This window comes from Manacus vitellinus, unplaced genomic scaffold (assembly GCF_001715985.3).
Source record: "Manacus vitellinus isolate BGI_N305 unplaced genomic scaffold, ASM171598v3 scaffold_49_pilon, whole genome shotgun sequence".
NCBI lineage: Eukaryota > Metazoa > Chordata > Aves > Passeriformes > Pipridae > Manacus > Manacus vitellinus.
In genome coordinates, this window is record NW_021940603.1 from 4,583,567 (window position 1) to 4,594,699 (window position 11,133).

The window sequence follows — 11,133 nt, forward strand, 5'->3', positions numbered from 1 at the left end:
TTTTTTTTAACCGTTTTGTTCATTTCTGCAGTTGGTGAGGATTCCCCACCGTCATTATGCGCTGGGTCCAGCGGTTGCGATGACAAGACCCTCGTTAGGCACGAACGCCGCTGGTGAAGGGTTAACATGGGAATACAGGGTGACATCTCTTCCATACACTGCAGTTCACAGGCTAACCGATATTTTGCTGCTTTTCAGGAAGAACCTTTTGTCCACTGTGATTCTCTTTCATTTTGCACAGTGAAAATAAAAGGTGTTTTATTCCGGAAACAGGAGGCGGAAGGAGCTGCTGATGTTGTTATTTACATCCTGACATCACTAAAAGGTTGAGAGCTTTTGCCTAGTTTAATGAAAAAGAATCCAAACAGTGAAACGTCCATAGCTGGTGATGTCATATGTTAAACAATTTGATAGATTTCACTAAATGAAAATCTGCACTGCCTTGTCAGGGAAGTCTGGAACAACTCCTTTATCTTCAGATGTAGCACAGGCCGTAACAGTGATTATTTCTCTTTGTAGTTCTGAAACACTACATGAGGATAGCTCTAGCCAGGTAATGCCTGTGTTTCAGGCACACTGCATTGCCCTGCTGTCTTGCTAAAGCTGCATCTTAGGCATGTCCACTCTGGACTGAGAGCTGTTTCAGCTTGGACACCTTACCCTCTCCTCTGCCACGTTATCAGAAGTGCTTCATGGCAAAGGCTAAGGAAAGCTCCCTCTTCTTCTCAGTACTGGACCCTTCTCACTGTGCCAGGACTTAATTTGTTCTTGAGCTCTGAGCATTCTTGAAGAGACAAAATGAGGAAACCGTTGTTAAGAAAGACTGGCTTGTTGAAAAGATGAAAAGCCACATATTGGTAAATATTGGTAAATATACCATCTGTGATGGCAGATCTGAAGATTGTCCTTGAGAAATAAAGCTAGCAAAAGAGGGAACTTAAAGTTCCTTAGCTTAGCATAAACCAAAATCATGGGATAAAGTCAAACAGAGGAACATTCTCTGTACAGAGAGACATGTCCTTTTTATAATTTAGCCTAGAAGATTTAAAGTCTTTTAAAAATCTTGATTGTGTCTCTAAAAAAAAAAGAAAGCTAATTACTTTTGCTGTCGCTGTCTACAGCGCACAGCTACTTGGCATGCGGAGTCAAAAACTGGCCCTTTTTAAAAGCCCACACTGGTTTGCAACCTCAGAGATAATCTGCTTGATAAATTTGGGATGGTTTTCATCTACGTCTGGTAACTTCAATTTTTTAAATGAAATCTCATCGTATTTACTCAGGCGTTCTTATATTCTGTAACGTATGTTTCTGGTGGTTGTTTATTTTGGTTTGCCTTTTGTTTTATTTTTGTTGGGGTTTTTTTGCTCGCTACTGTTTCCCAAATAGTGTCATGTTCCTATTTAATTAGCTCATTGTTAAAAGATGTATGTCAAATTATCCCAGGCACCGCCCTTCCCTTTAATATTATTGTCACTTTCACAACCCTACAACTTCCAATTAATTTTTAAAACATGTGAAAGTCCTTAGATCCAAGCAAATATGAATTACTTTTTCAAGTAAATTTTTTTGAGGCACTGTATCAAATGCTTTAATAAGGTCCAGATATATCAGCTGCATTTCTGGTTCAAACTGCTTTTCCCCTGTCTTTTTTGTTCTGAATTTTCTTATCTGATGTGTATCTGCCTTGAGGTCAACTGAAACTCTGTCTAATAAGTATATGGAAGTCAGAATTGGGAAAGCTTCCTGTAATTCTGGCATGAAAACTACACAGATGGGGAAGTTGAGCATAACTGAAAAATCGTAATAACTTAAAAAAGCTAAATGCAAAATTAGGATGAAATTTACTTTTTTTTTTTTGTGATAAAAGAATGAGAAAAACTGGTGTGTAATCACAGAAACTTCCATGTTCATAATTACCCTTGTGAACACAATGCTGCACAACTCAGTCCCACACAAGCAAGGTTATCCTGTGCCATGCAGTCCCTAGGGGACATTATTAAGCAGAACATGTAGGGCACGAGGGCCTCACAGCTGGTGAGATGCTGCTTTGTTCTGTGGAAGAGTGCAACTCCTGTTTACCTCTTTGTGTCTCTAGTGGCATTTGCAGGTTCTGTCCTTACCCTTCTGCAAGCACAGGAACTCGTGTGATAACATGGCAAGTCAGTTCTAGGAGACAATCAAACTGAACACTTTTTTGTTAAGTTTTCTGCTGAAACAACTCAGCACAGCAGGTTGCTCCCTGGGTGCATGAGGTCTGTGGCCAGTGGAGGGAAAACACTGGTGGCTGTGGGGTCAGGAGAGGAACTGAGGCTGGGACAGCAGCGATGGTGACTTACATGCACTTATCTTACTATGGAACACAGCTATTAATGAGTTCAGCCCTTCTGTCTTGGTCCAGCATCATGTCATGTGCATGCTTTAGTCGTGTCATGGGATGTTATAGTCCAGAGCCAGGCTTAAAGGGCTGCTGTGACAACCTGAAGAGTAAGTTGTGCTCTTGTATCCGCTGGCAGCCTTATAGGATAAGTGGGATAGTGTCGAGCTGTAGCTCTCCAGGGGTTTGTGGCTTCACCAGGCAGAGTGTTTGTGCAGCACATGCTCCTACTCTCTGCAGTGTGGTGCTGCCCTGTCTCCTCGGTCACTTGGACAAGCAGGGTGTCCAACCTGGAGTTAAAGGTGGCTTCTTCGCTGGATTCTTCTGGCAACCAAAACTGTGATTCTTCACAAGTAGAGAAGCTGGACCATGAATACTGAAAAACATCTCCATGATGAATTTAAAGGCTTCCTAAGTAGAGAGTGAAGAAAAATTTCTTCAGATTTCTGGAATACTTGCTGTATTTCTGAAGATCCAGATGTATTCTCTCTTTTAGTCACTTTAATTACAACGAGTGTTTATTCTGTGGATTGTCAGCTTGTAGGGACTGTTCTTTAGGGGGAAAGGTGTATTAGTTATTGTAAAAATAATGCCAAATGCAGCTGAGCCGATTCTGAGGGCTGATTTTTGGCTGAACCACTACTGAAGACTTTGAGTGTTATTCAGCAGAAGTTGTGTTACAAATTTGGAGCAAAAGTGGCAAGCAACCCTTACAAAATATTTTTTCCACTTAAAAATAGTCATTCTGTAGCTGATAAGAATTGATTTTTAGCGTTTTAAATATTGGGCCTGATTTATCTAGTGCAGTGTGCCAGTTTGATGCCAGTGCAGGACTTGGTCTAAGAAGAGCTATAACAGCGTAAAATGAACTCACTGATGAGCCAAGCCCAAAACTTCGTAGAAGAACCTCCCATTTTTCAGAAGGGATGTACAGCCCTGCAGCAGTAATATCATGTTTAGCCAGTTTATTTCTTCAGAATATTGTTGTTGTACAATAGATATGTTTAATGAAATTTGACATCATTTTTATTTACAGGCAGGACAAAAGTTATTCCTGATGGATGAACAAGACAAGAATGAATTGGATGCCAGACCATTCACTAAAAAAGTTAAACCCCCTGTTTTATGCTTATGTTTTCTGTACATTGCAGCAATTAACTAGCTTGTTTAGGACTGATGCAAATGTCATTGAAATCTAACAGCTCTGAAATCTGACAGTTCTTGTGATTTAATATAGTGCAACAATTGACATCAGGAGCTTTCTGATAATATTTCATATCAGGAGTTTTTTTACTTTTATAAAAGCCTGTTTATCATATGACTTTCTAAATTATTTTAACTAACTGACCCTAGAGCTCATTTGGTAAATACTTAGAAAAACAGAACTCTTATTTTTCATTCTTCCACTCAAATTCATTTACACAAGATTCCATCTCCAACCCCAATTCCACTCACTTTTGAGGGCTGGGAAAAGATGTGCCTCATTTTTATGCACTATCATTGCATAGCAGGAAACTGCAACATCTTCTACTTTCTTCACATTAACATTTTATTTTACATAAAGTATTTCTGAATAATTTACAATTATAGTGCTTTTTTACCTTTTCTGTATTGGAACTACTATAAAAGCTATTGCATGTGTGGTCTTTTGTGTTCAGTACAGAAAGGAGTGTTAATTTTCAATAATATTTGCAGGGTATTTCAGGGAGCTGAAAAAGGAGAGAAAAAGGATTACAATTATGAGCAATTCTATGTCAGCCACAGCCATATAAAAACATGTTAATCTCTTAATGTATATAACAGGAAAGATGCAGAGGTAAAAGCAGACATACAATGTTTGACACTACTCTCCCTAAAAAAAAAACCTTTTCTTGTGTTGTAGCTGCTAAATTCGGTCTTATTTCAGCCGCCTCAGGCAATGAGAAATATGTGAAAGACAGGACTTCACTAACCACTCAACTTTGCCAGTGAGGTCTGGGCTTCTTCTTTTCTTCTAGGTTAAGCTTTAAGCTTCACTTCCTCTCCCAGTGTTGACCTGCAGCCCCAAGCACAGACACACCCTCAACTGGCATCAGTCTGATGCCAAATTGTGCAACAGGTTTATTGGCAATGAAAGAGCAAGAGACTTAGGCTTAAGGCTGGGGATGATACGTAATTTCTGATGGGAATAATTTCTGGTTATTCCCATCCCTTTATTTTCCATAATCTTGTGTTTTCAGCACATCCCAAACAGGTAACTGCATTGCAAGCTGTTAAGAAAAGGTGAGGAACTATTTGAAGTTTTGAGGGTATGACCATTAAGTGCAATATACTTACCAAATAGCTTAGGTTTAACAGCAACGAGGAGATCACTACAGACTTGCTATCCAGAGGAAACCCAACTCAGGAATGTTATTTAAGATGGTGGAAGACATGGGCTGACTGTACAGTTTGAGCAGAGGTTACTCTGGTATTCCCTTCGTAGACCTGCATTTAATCCAGCTGATGGAAGAATTAAGATTGATCATTTGGGCTCCAGAGATGTTCTCTCCTCGGGTCCCTTGGGCTGCACAGAGCAGCAATACACAGCCAAAGGAGTCTGCATTTCTCATGGAATGGTGCTTTATTAACAGGTCCTTGGAGCAGGAACTGTGTTTCTGTGTTAGGGCAGATTTGCCCTGGGTGTTTGCAGGGATTTAATTAATCTCATACAAAACAGTATTTAAGTTGATGCAGTCTTCCGGATTTGTCGCAGCTTTGGGAACAAATGTATTTTTATAAAATTTACCTTCTCCTAAGCAAATGGCACTTCTTCAAATCATTTCCTGATGATAGAACTGAGTCAAGAATCCAGGAATTGGATTCTTGGATTTAACAGTTGTTTTTTTCGAAAAGGACCAAGCTAAAAGGAGAAAAAGAGGGAAAACCTGAGAGAAGGCCTTTGTTTTGGCCAGCATTATATTTTCTGCACATCAGAGTAATAGTGAAAATTTAATCTGACACTGGATGCTGATTTAGGTGGCAGTGTGGGGCTGGCAGAGCCTGTTTGGGCTTGCTTGGTGCAGCGTTCTGGCACAGCAGCCTCGGCAAGGGGACAGATCTCTGCAGAGCAGGGCGTTTCAGGATGAGGAGCTGCTGTGTCTCGTGGCACCTTGGAGCTTAAAATTAACTAAGTGTCATGGCTATATTTCCCACAGTAAAGCAGCTTGTGGGGAAAATATAGCCAAAATTAATAATTACTATTAATGGTGATTAGAATAATTAGTGAATGGCTACCTTATCTTGGGCAGTTACTTTCTGCTACCCAAATTATTCTTGCATCATATTGAGTATATGGAATCACTGTAAAAGGTTACTTAGTTCTTTGAGAGCTCAGTTTAAAATACATAGTGCACGTTACATTTACTGATTTTATTACAGGATATCATTGGTAACCTTGAGTTAAAATAGGGATGGCTATCTCTGAACTGAAATCCTGATCCAGTGAAGCTGGTTAAGAGTTTTTTTGTCATCAGCTTCAAGGTAGCCAAGTTTTTGTCCTTGATAATGATAGGGACATATTTTTTTAGGACAGCTTGGAAACAACTACTACTGCTTAGACCACAATATTATGTATATGTGCTTGAATGAATTCAGAATGAGAAACAGAGGAAGAGCTTGGGAATTTTTACATTCATACTATTGTGTATATTCAGATATTAAAATCATAAATTTTTTGTTGGTTTTGAGCTGAAGTGAGCACAAAGGGGTTTCTTTTCTTTTTTTTTTTTCTTCTTTTTTTTAAAAAAAAAACCCCATAACATCTTCTCACAAGAAATAGTGAATTTAAACATCACTTGACATGAACCTAAAACCTACCTGGATCTCTGCAACCCTGGATGAGCTCAGCCTCTGCTTTAAAAGAGGTATCAGTCAGAAAAGCAAACTAAGTGTTAGAGGTGATTAGGAACTATTATAGATTAAAAGAGAAAACACTATTTTGTCACTGTATCAATCACATATTGAGCACTGTGTGTGCTTCTGGTGCCTCTTCTCTAGGAAGGAAAATGTTCAGGCAGAAAGGACTGGGGATTGGGAAGATCTTCCGTCTGAAGGAAATCCAACAGACCACAACTCCACAGCCTCTGGAAGAGGTGGCTTAAAGGGGATACAATAGCAGTATAACTGTCTCTGCTGAACAAGCCAAGTGACTTAGATCCAGTGAACAGCGTTACAAGGGGATGGAGACTGCCAAAAGGGATGCTGCCAACTTCCAAACTCTCCCTGCCAGGGGTGACTGTAACTCTAGAAGGAAAGGGATATCTGATTTGTTACTTGGCATATTCCTGCTGTATGGTCTGTGCTGCTGGCCCACTCACTTTCACAATACTGGAAAGCAAGATGAGAAGCTTGAGTCTAATGGATTGATTAGATATTAAATATTTTGTAACAAAAGCAACAAGCAACTTTCTGATGGGGGTGAAAATTCAGGATGTTATATTTGGAGAGAAAACTTCATTTAGCTGAAAATGAAATTCTAGTTGAGTCAAGACAGAGATTCCTTCATCCCAATTTAAAACCTGAATTACATTCATTGAAGAGTTTATGGTTCCTGAGTTTTATGAGTAAGAATAACTAAAAATTGATTAAATTACTATTTTTTTTGTTCACAATTTTTTTCCCCACAAAAATGTGGACTAAATTTGTACTCCTAGTAGAAAATGCCAATTTGGAAGAATTCCACTGGGTTCATTGCATTTGTTCTAGTTGTACCTCCCTTAGTGAGTACAGAATTGGGCTCTGTGTACATAAGTTTTCCACTTTTAGACCTGAGGGAATATAATCGGGAGCCAGGTTGAGATCCTATTCCAGATCAAGTCTTTCATATGCAGATTACAAAATCAGTAAAAACAAGCTTGCTTTGGCAGTTACTGTGAAAGAGACCTTTGGGTGATTTTATCAACAGCAGAAGAGGCAATTCATTCTTCATGCTAGAAATCATCATATATCTCATTTTAGGAGATGTGATCTATACTGACTGGGGTTTTTTTGTGTAGAGAGAAAAATACCGTATTTGGGAGAAATTTTCTTAGAGCCACTTCAGGTCTCTGTAAACACTTCTGCCCTCAAAAAAATTTATCTTGCAGTCTCAGAGAAACATTTTTACCCTGTGTATTTAGATCAATATTTTTGTTTTATTTACTTCTATAGTCTTGTCACTTTGACTGTCCGAGGCTTCAAATAAGATTTCAGAAGCTCATCCCAAGTTTCTATAATAATTTTGCTAGAAGAGTGGACATTGAGTTAGAATTGTGGTTTGGATTTGTAGATGCTCATGCAAGAAAGCACTCAAAGAATGCAACTTCTCTCAACTCTTGCACTACTAGAGACCTTATAACTGCTAAGGAACAGAGCTAAAACACGATTTTCTCTTCAGCCATTGACAGATCTGCTAATCAGATGCATGATCCATGGTGGAAGGTCAACAGTCATAGTTAAAAGCTCTGTAGATGCTGCCATTGCTCTTCAAAAGTGCATATTCCCCAAATGAGCACAATAGAGATAACAGGGTGGGCATGGATGTCTTCTCTAAAACAATCAGTGGATGTTCCAAGTCTTGTTGACCTGCACAGTGTGCATGCAAGAGACACACGGGCTGTAGCACTGTAAAGGCTGCCCTAACATCCACCTAAAATCCACCCAACATCCACCCAACATCCCCCCTCCCAGTCAGAGGGTGCAGCAGCTCCTATCAGGTGTAGTTGGTCACCTCTCAGGTGACATCTGATGTTCAGGAGCTTGATGCAGAGGAAATACTTTATTGAAATAGTTAAAAATAAGGCTTATTAAAATAGCCATGCAGGCAGTTGATAGAGTTTTGCATTAAAGGAAGATAACAAAGTATGGCCATGTTTCCCTCCTGCAAAAAAATATTGAAAATGCCTGCCATTTGGTGATATTTAAATGCATTTCAAGAGCAAAATGTTTGCTCTGAGAATGAGGCATAGTAGAAAATCACTCCTACTATGAGTTACTAGAGGTGAAGGACCAATTATGACTCCATTCTGAAGAGGGAGGAGGGAGCCACCTAGGCAAGCCACCTCCTCAGTCTGTCTGCCTCTGAACTGATGTTTCCACAAAGAGTTCTGTAAGTGCAGGGTAGCCCTATATTTCTGTCTTCCTTATGGATCCCTTTTCCTTTCTTCCTTCCCCTCATCTGAAGATGGTCACATTTTTTAGGGTTGCAAACTGCTTCAGAAAGCAGGGCCAGGACAGCCTGAGGCTCTGGAAACACATCAGTCACACCTGAAAGAAATAGTCATCTCAACATCACTTATCCACATGTAAGAATAGCAGTGTCCTTGCTTCATCAGTAGCTGAGTATTGCTAAAATCAGGGCAAATTCCCAGAATATAAAAGGATTTTTCTTACTGTCCTGTGCAGTTAATTTCACAGATTCTACTGTTTGAAGTGGATGGCTCATATTATTTTTAAATGAGTCAAGGCAAATGCTGTCAGACCTCCTAATGATTGTTTCTATCTACTATATCTTAAAAAATGTACATATGTATTCTTCTTGGTTTACTGCCAGTCAAGCAATGTTAAAATGTTGACATATGGATGTGGGATTTTTTTCTGTCTTTAAAATAGGATCAATGACCTTAAGGTTTGTCGTGTAAATAGTAGAAATAAGGCAAAAAACCCAAGAGTTATTTATGGTTTTAGGATGACATCTGTAATGTGGGTGGCAGTAGAATGAAAAAGTAGAGAATTTCAAAGCTGTTCATAGTTGAATGAATTGACTGGGCATATATTTTTTAGTGGTTTAAAAAGCATTAGTTACCCAAAGTTCATGCATAAAACCAAAATAAATATATGAACTAAGGATAAAATAAATCTATGAACTGGTTGCACAAATCTCCATCCATCCATTTCATTGCTTATTTTCCACTCCCACCCTTTCTTCTCTGGATTGTTCACTCATGAATTGCCTGAAAAAAAATTATTTAAGAGGACAGCAGCTCCCATCAAAAGCCACTGTTGCCCTTTTCAGGATGCTTTCTGTTGGCCGAGTCTCTGCAGGGACTGAACAATCCTGATGGCCAGGTTGACCTGCCCTAGCAATGCCCAGCTCCATACTGCAAATAGAGAGATTTCAGAGGAAAGAAAAGTACCCTCAGTGGGTTGCATTGCAAACAAGTGTTGGGCAGCAGTGACTCATGCTGCCATAACACAGGGATAAGCATTTAGAAGACGTGGTGCTGCAGCTTCAGAAATAATGGCATGAAGTTTGACGTGTGCAAGCTGTCACTAAGGAGAAGCTACCAAGGGGCAGGATGGAGAGGCTTTCAAATCCATTCTTGCTCTGAACAGGATGAAGAACCATGGAGAACATGCAGTGCACAGAGGGCATTTGGAAGTGGTCTCTGCCAGGGCAAGATAAACTGCTGCTGCCCAGCACTGGTGAGTATCAATTACTTTTGCCACAGAAAAGGTACGTGATTAAAATCAGCAGCTCTTTGTCCATAGTTTTTGCTCAGTTTTGTACATATTGGCTGTGAGCTGCCCATTAGCAGCTGACTGCTTGGAAACAGCACACTGTGTTCAGGCTTCCTGCTGTGCACGTGGGCTCAGAGCAGAACTGACTTTTCTAGAATAACAGATTTCTTGAAAGGAAAGGCAGTTGTAAAAAGTGGGGTATTGTGCTGTAGTCGACAATAATTACTTGAGAACTATAATCTTGTAATCATTTTTACACATGCTGAATGAGTAAAAGAGACCATGCCAGCAGATGTCTTGGAATAAAGCAAACAAAGAGAAAGGAGGATTGTTCAGCTGTGCCCTTCCAGCAGTGTCCTCATCTCTTTAGCAAAGGTGTACTATCGGTCTGACCATTTCCAGGGGAGCTGGTCACCATTAGCAAAGACCTTCCCAGGCAGCTTCACAGGGGTGATTTACAGAACCTGCTGAATATCCTTGTCTTTGTGTCATCCCTTCAGTCCCAGCACTGACTGCTGTAAGCAGAGATGCACCAGGCAGCAGCATGGGAGCCACTGTAAAAAACACTAGAAACCCTTTGCATGATTCCAAGTACATCAAGGCAAAACTCAGCCCAGAGAAAGGAAAGTTTTCACCATTTTAAGCCTAGACTGCTGTTGAGACAATCAGAACTTTTTTCAGAGGGCTGGTATATGGTGCTGTAAATAAGATAATCAGACAGGTCAACTCTTATGATAGTTAAGTTTTTAAATATTTTTGGAGGTTAAGTTTGATAATTAAACACAACTTTATTAATTTCTCTTCTGCTGTTGTTTTCCAAAACACTGGAATAGTAAAGGTATGGTATAGCCTACAAATAACCAGAAATGCTGAGAACACCTCTAGGAATTTCACAGTAGATGTGCGTGCAATTGAAGTGCCCAAGTGATATGGTGCAGAATAATTATTTAAATGGCATGCTAATCATCACTGGAAATTAGCAATACCATTTCAAGCAATTCAAATCATAAACAATTACATAGAATTATCTGGTTACTTACACTGCAAGCAGAAAAGTTAATTATCCCTACCCAAGACGGCGCTGCAGCTTCAGCATATTCTCTTTCTTGCAGTTTTTGGAGATGCATTCATCTTTCCAAGCTCTAAAATTCACTTTGCTTTTGTACTTTCATTCTCTCAGACTGAATATATGACTATATATAATAGGGAATTTGTAATAAAATTATGAGAGAATTATTCAAGAATGGGTCTACAACTCCATTTTCCTCTGTGCCTAGAATTATGGGACTTGATGAGCAGTT